The following is an 11,980-nucleotide window of genomic DNA, read 5'->3' as shown; positions in this document are numbered from 1 at the left end:
GGAAAGAGCAAACGAGATTTCTTTAAGAACAAAAACAAATCAAAACAGTCCTGAATGCAGAACACAGCTACTTAATATTTTGCCCCAGCTAGTTCCACGTCCCTCCCAACCTTCCCAAGTTGCAGGGCTCTGTTCCTTGCAGGGCAGTGCAGCCAAGTGAAATAATCTCGCTCTTAGGGGTCAGACACATTCCAAATTTCGTCTCTGCCACTTGTATTTTCTTTAAGAACAAAAACAAATCAAAACAGTCCTGAATGCAGAACACAGCTACTTAATATTTTGCCCCAGCTAGTTCCACGTCCCTCCCAACCTTCCCAAGTTGCAGGGCTCTGTTCCTTGCAGGGCAGTGCAGCCAAGTGAAATAATCTCGCTCTTAGGGGTCAGACACATTCCAAATTTCGTCTCTGCCACTTGTATTACCCCTCTGCTGGGAGCTTCGGTTCTCTAATATGTAAGTGGGGATAGTAAAACCTTCCCAAAGAGGTATTTTTCATGTATATATTTTTAAAAAATAATCTGGAGTTACTGAAGTCACTTGCAGGAATGACAAGACCAGTGGATAGTCCCAACAGCAGTGCACTGAAAGACTTTCTGACATAAAAGAAAAAAAAAGAGATTAAAAAAATCTACTCATGTTTCAGACTGTAACTCCAAAAATTCAGTAATTGCTTATTTAATCATTAAGCTAAAAGGAAATCAGGACGGTCACTTGCCTTTATAGAAAAATTCTAATTTCTCCTGCATGCTTTGCACTTTATAGATTGCAAAGCACGTTCACCAGTATTATCCATTTACTGTCCCCACAGCCCCACCACCCCCAACAGAAATCTGATAGTCTAAGCCAAGCAGTCATACTGAGCCATGGTGTAGGTGACACATGAAAGATTCAGAGAGATGAAATGACTTCCATAGACCACACAGCTTTGTACAGAACTTGGTCTTTGGGCTCCAAGTCCCAGTAATATGCTGACAAACCACGTCTAGGGGATTTACAGTGCAAGGGCTCTCTCTGATTTATGGCTTTTGCTGGTTTTCATGGCATAAACACTCCCACCATGGCCAAGGTCAAGCTACCAACTGCCTTACAAAATTCCTGAATATTTAACAATCAGCTCTTGAGAGTTTGTGCAAGTGGGCTCCAGCGCACCACTGCCGAGTTCCATGTTCACTCTAGAGCGTCATCTGAGGTTGGGAACATGCCTGGCCTTCCAAGCCTGAGTGGCTAGCCTCTCCTGGGCCAATGTGACACTAACGCGCCAAATCTGTTGTCAAGGCTCTTCAGAAGTTTGCAGTAAATTGATGGAAATTTTTGGTCTTTTCATCAAAACCACATACGCACTGAATCTAATCAGGGTGGGAATTAGCATGACAGTTGTAGAAAAGGCACATCAGAGCCAGAAATAAAATCTCTACCTCCCCAACCATCTTCATTTCCTATCTAAATTGGCATATGACGTTAAAACCTACTTAAAGTTACACACATGTTCACAACCACTTTCATTTCCTATCTAAACTGGCAGATGAGGTTAAAATCTTCTTAAAGTTATATACATATTCATACATGAATCAAAGTAATTCAGATATAGGGCTTTCTGACTAAATGCCACCTGCTCTTGCTCCCTTCTTAACGGCAGCCTGACATTCCTTATTAAGATCTTATTCACATTCTTCAGTAATTCTTCACATCTACCCGCTACCTGCCACCACCACAACCGCTCGCCCAAACACCTAAGCCCTGTATTTTTCAAGAGACATTTTGGTTTACTCCTGCAAATGGATGGTGAAGACCTGGTGCATCTCAGGGTCTCCAAAAATAAGTGTTACACGAATAGCAATTCTATTTAAATGAATAACAATTCTAGTCTTTCTGCACCATTTTACCAGTGAAAATTAAAGAAATAAAAGAGGCCGAGGAGTTAGGAAATTATCAGAAGAACAAATAAAAGTAAACATAGCTGATAAACATTTGGAATTATTCTGTAGTCCTTATTTGTGTGGCATTTCTTGACCTGGACATCTTAATAGAACCAAGAAGCAGAAAAGTTTAATGAAAATTGTTTAATGAAATTTGTCTGCGTGTTCTAAGCATGTGGACTTAGGCCAGATGTGTGCAGGGAGAGAGCCCTGCATAAATGAATACCCATCAGATGAGGGCTCGGAGGGTGTGAGTACAGGCAGATAGTGTGTGAGCTCCAAGATAGAAGCCAAATGTGAGCCCTAGAATGATCATGATGCCTGAGTGTTCAGACTGGGCGAGTGGCTGGCCAGCTTTCAGTGCTTCCAAAGTCCACACACCTGTATAGAAATTTGTACATGGCCCGAAGCCCTGGGAATGTTCCGATCCCCACTTACCTTGCTTTTCTGAAAGTGGCTCTGAGGAAGGTCTGTGCTTCTTGTTCAAGAAACAGCACTAAGAAAGACAGGTGCCTTTGAAGGGCATGTGGCTTCCTGTGAGCACAAACTGCCCTTCACTCATCTATGGGGCTTTTTTTATAGCAGTAAGAAACAGAAAATGACTCTTAGAGATTTTTAGTCACTCATTTCCCAAAACTGAGAACCTAGGAAGGTTTGCTCTCTGGTAGATTAAGGAGAAAAATGATGTAAAATTTTTCAAAGAGAAACTTTTAAAAAAATTTATTTGTTGAAGTTTTAATCTTAAAACTTTCCTTTTAGCTGGTTGTATGCAATAGAAATAATCTTTATATTCTGGATCAGAATATTTTTGCATCATGAATGTGCAATGTCAAGCAATCAAGATGTGTGATGTTCTCTAAACAAGTGGGATCTGAGGTCACAGTGAGAGGCCAGACATATTCAAGAAAAAAGATACTCAGGAGTAGAGAAGAGAGAAATTTATTCGACTGTGTACATATGAGAATGACTTGGAAGGCTTTAGTCAACTACATTCAATAATTGAAAAATCCTCAATCTTGTGTAAAGTGACATAACATAGCTTCAAGCCCCTTTTGCAACAGGAATACCCCTCCCCCAAACCCCTTCTACTTAGAAATTGTGGTGCTTCCACTGACAGTGATCTTGGCTGAGTCCCTTTGAGTTTGTGTAGCAGTTATAGCCAAGGGGCTGACATTAGTCCTAAATCTCTTTTATATTGTATCCTCAGCTTCTGCGAGCTTCCAAATGTTTTCCCTCTATACGTATAAAGTCGCTTAGTTCTGTGGCTCGTTTAAAAGAGCCACACATGTCATTCTTTCTGAGGAAGTTGCATGAATAGAAACTAAAAAATTGAACTAGGGCTGTGTTTATCACCTTTATTTCATTATCACCCATCCTAAGAAGTCTTTTCAGATTTTTTCCTAATCACCTCCCCGTGAACTTGTAATACCATAGATAAACTGTATATATATATCCATATTGTGTATGTATATATGTGCTTTACACGTAAAAAGAGTAACATTTTTTTCACCTCCAGGAACAAATTTTTGCCTCCCTATTGCCTCTATTAAGAATGTGTGAGAAAAAAAAAAAAAAGAATGCGTGAGAGTCTGGTCAAGGTGGCAGAGCAGGTAAACACTGTGCTCGCCTCCTCTCACAATCACATCAAAATTACAACTAAACTACAGAATAATCATCATTGAGAATCACCTGAAGTCTAGCTGAACAGAAGTCCTAGAACTAAGGATTTACAGAAGTCACATTGAGACTGGTAGAAGGAGCAGAGACTCAGAACGGTCTGGTCCCTCACCCACATGTAACAGTTAAAAATCAGAAGGGCTATCTCAGCTGCAGAGGTTCCCCTGGAGGAGCGAGAGGTCCCAGCCCCACACCACACTCCCCAGACCAGGGTTCCAGTGCTGGAGAGAGAAGTCTTCATAACTTCTGGCTGTGAAAAACAGTGGAGATTGTGGCTGAGTGAGACAGAGGGCAGTTGGAGTCCCAGGCATTCCTCTTAAAGGGCCCACAAACGGACTTACTCCCTGACAGACTCACTTACTCTGAGCTCCAGTACTGGGGCAGCAATGCTAATGGTGCCAAGGACATATAGGGAGAAACTGAATTGTCTGACTTCATAGTGAGGGCCGGAGGGGCAGCTTTCTCCCAGACAGAAGTGCTGGCAGAAGCCATTATTCCTTTGTTGAGCTCTCCCTCCACCCAGTGTGCAGATGTAGGTGGGGGCCATATCCGAGTCTCCATCAACCTGGCTAACACTATTCTCCTCAGCCATCTGATTCCCTGAGACTCTACCCCACCCAACTTGCTGGCCTACCCAAGCCACTTCTAGTGACTTTTCTATACAAATGGCCTATTTCGGCTCATGCTATGGACTTTCCTAAAATCTCTCAAAGGTTCACAAACCCCAAGCAAGCAGGTTCTGGCCTCAGCGTGCCCTTTACCTCTTGCTGAGCAGCCCAAGCCCGGCAGTAGTAGCAGCTGGCCTCAGTTCACACCTTAGCCTCTTCAGGTACCTCCAAGCTCAGTACAAGAGGCAAACATCTTCAGATCATTTTTGTAGCTCATCTCAAATGGCCCCAGGCAGAGAGCAGGCAGCAACTGACCTTGACCTGAAACAGAGCCTACACCCCAAGAGGCCCCAGAACCAACACACCCAGTGGCCAGCTTCAGACCTCATGAGAGCACCCTACAACCACCTCTACAAATGACATATACAAAGGGCAGACTGACAGGCACTAGACCTCTCCTAAAGTGAATTCTCCTCTGTAAGGTCAGCCTTTGCACAATAGCTCCTCTACTGTAGTCAGTGGCCAGTCCTCACAACTGATCAGCCTGAGGGTCAATCCATCTCATTGATATCCAAACAGCAACCAAGGCTCAACTACAAAAGGAGGGCACATACAACTCACACAAGGGATCGGCTCAGGTGACCTGAGAGACTGTGCCACTGGGCCCCACAGGACACCTACTACATAAGGCCACTCCACTAAAGCTGAGAGACATAGCAGCTCTACCTGATACACCAAAACAAACACAAGGAGGCAGCTAAAATGGTGAGCCAAAGAAATATGTCCCAAATGAAAGAAAAGAACAAAGCTCCAGAAAAAGAACTAAACAAAACTGAGACAAGCAATCTACCAGATGCAGAGTTCAAAACACTGGTTATAAGGATGCTTGATGATCTCAGAGAGAACTTCAACAAAGAGATAGGAAACAAAAATGGAGATGGAAAACATTAAAAAAAAAAAACAGAAATAAAGAATACATAACTGAATGAAGAATACATTTAAAAGAATCAACAGTAGATTAGATGAAGCAAAGAATCAAACCAGCAATTTGGAAAATAAGGTAGCAGAAAACACCCAATCAAAACATCAAATAGAAAAAAGAATCCAAAAAAATGAGGATAGTTTAAGGTGCCTCTGGGACAACTTCAAGCATACCAACATTTGCATCATAAAATATCAGAAGGAGGAGAGAGCAAGAAATTGAAAATTTATCTGAAGAAATAATGACAGAAAACTTCCCTAATCTGGTGAAAGAAATAGACATACAAGCCCAGGAAGCGCAGAGAATACCAAGCAAGATGAACCCAAAGAGATCCACACAAAGACACATCATGATTAAAATACCAAAGTTTCAAGACAAAGAGAGAATCCTAAAAGTAGAAAGAGAAAAGCAGTTAGTTATCTACAAGAGGACTCTCGTAAGACTGTCAGCTGATTTCTCAACAGAAACTTTGCAGGCCAGAAGTGATTGGCAAGAAATATTCAAAGTGATGAAAAACAAGGACCTACAACCAAGATTACACAGCAAGCTATCATTTAAAATCAAAGGACAGATAAAGAGCTTTCCAGACAAGAAAAAAACTAAAGGAATTCATCACCACCAAACCAATATTACAAGAAATGTTCAAAGGACTTCTTTAAGAAAAGAAAGAAAAAATAAAAAAAAATATGAATAATAAAATGGCAATAACTACATAGCTAACAATTACTTTAAGTGTAAATGAATTAAATCAAAAGACACAGGGTGGCTGAATGGATAAGAAAATAAAACCCTTACATATGCTGCCTACAAGAGACTCACTTCAGATTGAAAGACACACACAGACTAAAAGTAAGAATATGGAAAAAGATACTTCATGAAAATGGAAATTTAAAAAAAAAAGGTTGAGATAGCAATACTTATACCAGACAAAATAGGCTTTAAAACAAAGTCTACAACAAGAGAAAAAGAAGTATCCAGTAATCCCATTTCTGGTTATTTATTCAAAGAAACCCAAAATACTACTCCAAAGGACTTGTGAATCCTATATCTTCATTGCAGCATTATTTACAATAGCCAAGATATGGAGGCAACCTAAGTGTCAATCAGTGGATGAGTAAATAAAGAAAAAGAGGTACATATATACAATGGAATATTAGCCACAAAAAAAGAATGAAATCTTGGCACCTGCAACAACATGGATGGACCTAGAGGATATTGTGCTGAGTGGAGTAAGTCAGAGAAAGACAAAACCCGTATGACTTCATTTATATGTAGAATCTGAAAAACAAAATAAATGAACAACAACAACAACAAAAAACAGAAACAAACTCATAGACACAGAGAACATTTTGATGGTTGCCAGATGGGAGGGGGTTGGGAAGATGGATAAAAACGGGAAAGAGATTAAGAAGTACAAATTGATAGTTACAAAATAGTCATGAGGATGTTAAATATAGCATAAGGAATATAGTCTATTAAATTGTAATAACTATGTGTGGTGTCAGATGGTTACTAGACTTATCGGGGTGATCACTTCGTAAGTTATATAAATTTTTAATTAGTGTTGTATACCTGAAACTATTATAATATTGTATGTCACTGTAACTGAAAAATATAAAATATGTTTTTTAAAAAAAGATTCTATGAGTTAGAGTAATGGTTCTCATCTAGGTTCTTTGCCCCCCACGGCACAGAAAGCAATACCCAGAAATATTTTTGTTTGAGATGGGAGGAGTTGCTACTAGCTTCTAATGGGAAGAACCCAGGAATGCTGCTAAAACCCTACTGTGCACAGGAGATTCCTGCACAGTAAAGAGTTATCCATCCCAGAATGTCAACAGTGCTGAAGCTGAGAAACCCTGAGCTAGAGCCCTGTTCCTCAGAGTGTGAACTGTGGAACCAGATTCATAGCCATCCTGCAAAAAAAAAAAGAAATAGAGATCTGTGGTCAAATAAGTTGGGGCAATGCCGGGCTTGAGTTCTGGTGAAATGCAGCTCCTCACTGTAACACTTCTTGGGGGCTATCCAATTGTAATATCATTGGGAACTCTGGAAGGAAGGCAGAGAATGAAAATGTATTTGTCCAGCAAATCTATGCTCAATATGCAGAGTAATTTCTAAAATGAACATATTTCTAGAAATGTGGAGCCTGAAGAAGATTCAGCCATGAAATTATAGACCTTGAAGGACAAGCTAGAGAGCTGGGGGTTACAGTGTGAAAGCACATACCCTGGCCACAGCCATCTGAGCATACCGCCTAAGTCACCGTGGACCCCGGCCTGGGGGGTAGGAGTATTAAGGTTCTAGAACATGTGATATCTAGAGGACCAATTACCGCAAGCGATCGTTGGTCAGTGTCGGTCTGGAGATGGTCCCTGGAAAGCCAGTTAGTGCTCCCTTGGCTGGATTTGGCCACGTGATGGGCATTGCAGTCCACAAATGAGGGAAAGCATGGGCTCTGATGTCCATGTTGGCTGAGAACACTGTGAGATCTGCTCAGTCGGGGTTTGGATCTCAGTGCCACCACTTACTAGCTACATGAACCTCAATTTTCTCATCTGCAAAAGGGGTGATAATGCATGAGGATTGTGGGAAGGTTAATGCGACAATGTTTGTAAAGCACTCAGCATAGTGCCTGGTAGAGACAGGTGCTTAACAATGACATCAGCCATGAAAATTAATAGGATAAATAAAATGCACAGAAATAACCTCCTCTCTTGAAACAGTTGAGCCTGGCATGTCGCCCTTAGTCATAAGTAGGTATCCAGGAAATATCTGGACTTAGACTCAGTGGGCCACATTCAATTTCTGAGTCTGCATTCAAGTTAAAAGCTTCAGGTTTCAAAGTTGCAGGGATCAGTGTTCAGGTTTGCAACGTAATAATATTACTGCCCTGGAGAAACACTAAACAGGTTTCACTTCCGGTAAGGGATTCAAAACTATGCACCACCTCCATCCCACCCCCCAAAAAGGATCACATTTTTAGTAATGCCTATTTCATAGAAGAGAAATAAGAACTTAGAGAGAAGAGGGGATATGGTCAAGGTGACACAGCCAGATGCACAGTCAGAACTAACACCTACACTCTCGACATTTTCGTGGACACCATCTTTCATTGGAAGGAGCAGGCCAACAAAAAACACTCTGGGAAAACCTTCCCCCAAACCCAGGTGGAACGCCGCACAGCACGGACATCCCAGAAGGAAAACAGTAAACGAGACTACAGCGCCCCCTGGTGTACCAAGCCTTATTTCAACACCCAAAACGCCAGGCCACAGGTACCAAACCAACCCACAGGAACCAGCATATCTGACATTGGAAGCCATAAACTCCCAAAGCCTTCAGAAGGAGCTCAGGGACTCAGTTGTAGAGCAGTGGTGGTAAAGCATCAAAGATCTGGTGTCAGACCTGTTAACAGCTTAAAGAGAGAGAAGGCTGCCAGGCAGGGCCACACAGCGGGGTTTATCCAGAGACAGTGGTCACACCTGGGTAACAGCAAGCTGGCACTGTAGGGAACAACTAATGTGTGGCAAGAGAGTGGGGTTAGTTTTCATGGTTTCTCTATTGATTGGCTAATGTGAATAATTTTGTGGGTTTGGAGCGGAGAGACTGTTCCTAGTTGTCTGGTACGTGGTCCTAGGGCAATTAAGGCTGGTGCACAGTGGCCCCAGAAAATGAGAACCTGTTAAGGGAAGTGATTAGATGTAGACCTAGCTGCTCAAAAAGAGGAAATGACCAACCTCTAGCCAAGGCTTTAAAACTGAGTCACGACAGCATTTAAACAAACTTTATTACAGAGGAGGTCTGAAAAAAAACAGATAAAATTTTGGTAAGGAAAAAGAAGATTGCAAACAATTAAATTGCAAATTGATTTTTAAAAGATAACTAAAATCTCTGCACTTTTGAAAATTAGAAAATAGATGTTGTCTATGGCCATGCTACCCTGAAGGAGCCCGATCCCATCTGATCTCGGAAGCTAAGCAGGGTCGGGCCTGTCTAGTAGTTGGATGGGAGACCACCTAGGAAGACCAGGTGCTGTAGGCATAAAAAATTAAAAAATAAGGGATTGTAAGCTGACAAGGTCCTTGCAAGGTCCTTTTTAGGTGAGGGTTGCCTCACCTAAAAAAATAAAAAATAAAAAAACCAATGTCAAAAAAATATCACAGTGGAAAATAGAAAACACTTATAACTGAATAATAATAAAATGCCACTTATCCAAAATTGTGCTAGGCAGCTGAAATGACCCTGAGAGGCATTTAGACCTTAAGTGTTTATGCCAGAAGAGAAGAAAGAGTGGAAATTAATGAGAACTATTCAACTAGAAAAAGAAGCAGTAGGAAAAGGAATCATGGAATAAACTCAAAAAGAGTATAAAGAAAAAATAAATATAAGAGCAGAAATTAGTTAACCAGTAATTGAAAGTAAAATAGACCCATTAAAGTACTTGAAAATACTAAAATTGATAAACTTCTAGGAAGATAGGTTTAACTATATATATATTATCTTGAGAATGTAAAGAGAGATACAAATACGGACCAGAGATTTAAGATATAAGAAATATTAGGAATGATTTTATCACAATGAATTTGAAAATTTAGATGAAATGGATAAAGTCCTAGAAAATATATCTTACCAAAATTGGCTTAAAAAGAAATATAAAACCTGACATAATCTTTTAAAAAATTGAATCAGTAGTTTAAATGCTTTGCAGAAAAACAAAGTAAAAAAAACCCCAAAAACCTCAGGGCAGATGGTCTTACAGGCAAATTTTACCAGTCAAGGTACATATAATTCTAATTTCACGCATTTTTTTTTTACACAGAATTACACATATACACACACAAACACACACACAAAACCAACAACAAAAAATACTCCTGAAGTCATTTTAAGAAGTTAATATAACCTTGATAACAACCAGACTGACAGAATGAAAAAATAAAATTACTCAGTTTCCCTCAAAAATATATTGATGCAAATATCCTATATAAAATATTAACAATCCAAATTCATTAAAGTTGAAAAAAATACATAATGGCCAAGTTAGTTCATTTCAGATATACAAAGTTGGTTTACTATTAGAGAAATTATTAATGCAAATCATGACATTAACAGAATAAAAGAGAAAGACCATCTGAAACAGAAAGAGTAATTACGAAAACAATGTTCAGGGATGTAAAGTACAGCATAGAGAATACAGTCAATAATGTTGTAATAACTATACATGGTGCCAAATGGGTACTAGATTTATTGGGGTGATCATTTCATAAGGTATATAAATGTCTAATCACTATGTTGTACACCTGAAACTAGTATAATATCGTACGTCAAGTATAATTAAAAATAAATTTAAAAAAAGAAAAACAATGTTTATGATTTGAAAAAAACAAACTTAAGACATTAAGAACATAAAGGAACTTCTTTAAAGGTATCTACAGAGAAAATCTCCAACAAACATACTGTTTAATTGTAAACAGCGAAAGTCATTCCTTTTACAATCAGGACCATGACTAGAATGCCTGCCAGTACTGGTTCTATTAGAGCTGGTAGAAAAGAGAAGAATTAAAAATAAAAAATATAATGAATTCAGCAAAGTTTCAGGATACAAAATCAATACACAAAAATCAGTTGCATTTTTATACACTAACAATGAACAATCTGAAAATGAAATTAAGAAAACAATTTCATTTACAATAGCATCAAAAAGAATAAAATACTTAGGAATAAACTTAATCAAAGAGGTGAAAGACTTGTACACTGAAAACTACAAAATGTTATTGAAAGAAAGAAGACACGATAAACGGAAAGACATCCTGTGTTCATGGACTGGAAGACTGAATATTGTTAAGATGTCAGTATTACCCAAAGTGATCTACAAATCTAATGCTATCCCTGTGAAAACCCCCAAAGTGGTTTTGTTTTGTTTTGTTTTGTTTTTGCAGAAATAGAAAAATCCATCCTAAATTCATATAGAATCTCAAGGGACCCCAAATAGCCAAGTGATCTTGAAAAAGAAGAACAAATTGGAGGTTTCACACTTCCTGATTTTAAAACTTATTACAAAGCTGCAGTAATCAGAACTGTGTTGGCATATGACAGACATATAAACCGATGGAATAGAATAGAAAGCCCAGAAATAAACTGTCACATATGTGGTCGAATTATTTTCAAAGTATTATTGTCAAGATCATTTAACAGGGGAAGGACAGTATTTTCAACAAAAGATGCTGGGAAAACTGAGTATCCACATGCAAAAGAATAAAGTTGAACCTTTAGCTTACACTATATACAAAAATTAACTCAAAATAGATTAAAGACCTAAATGTAAAAACTAAAACGATAAAACTCTTGAAAGAAAACATAGTGGAAAGTCTTCACGACAATGGATTTGGCAGTGATTTCTTGAATATGACACTCAAAGCACAGGTAACAAAAGTAAAAATAGATTAATTGGAGTACATCCGAATTTAAGACTTCTGTGCATCAAAGGACACAATCGACAGAGTGAAGAGGCAATCTACAGAATGGGAGAAAATGTCTGCAAATCATACATCTGATAAGGAGTTACTATCCACAATATGTAAAGAACTACACCTCAACAACAACAACAACCTGACTGATATCGGTGACACTGGTGCAGGGATAGAAAAATAGAATAAAGTATCCAAATGTGAACTTCAGTGACTTTCAGAGAGAAACCGAATACATTTTTTATTTTAAAATTCTCCAAACAATACCCTACTCCCCAGATTGAAGCTCCATATGTGAAAATCAGCAGCAGCACCACCACCGCCAAACA

General features: G+C 39.1%; 1 non-coding gene across 1 annotated transcript; it reads left to right on the top strand.

Moving 5' to 3' along the window:
• Positions 1–9,106: 9,106 nt before the first annotated feature.
• LOC112470291 lies at positions 9,107–9,225 on the top strand. The gene has a single exon (XR_003042929.1). It is a non-coding gene; the product is annotated as a 5S ribosomal RNA (ribosomal RNA).
• The last annotated feature ends 2,755 nt before the right edge of the window (positions 9,226–11,980 follow it).

This window comes from Pteropus alecto, unplaced genomic scaffold, assembly GCF_000325575.1.
Source record: "Pteropus alecto unplaced genomic scaffold, ASM32557v1 scaffold10, whole genome shotgun sequence".
Classification (NCBI taxonomy): domain Eukaryota; kingdom Metazoa; phylum Chordata; class Mammalia; order Chiroptera; family Pteropodidae; genus Pteropus; species Pteropus alecto.
This window is presented reverse-complemented; position numbering and strand designations above follow the sequence as displayed.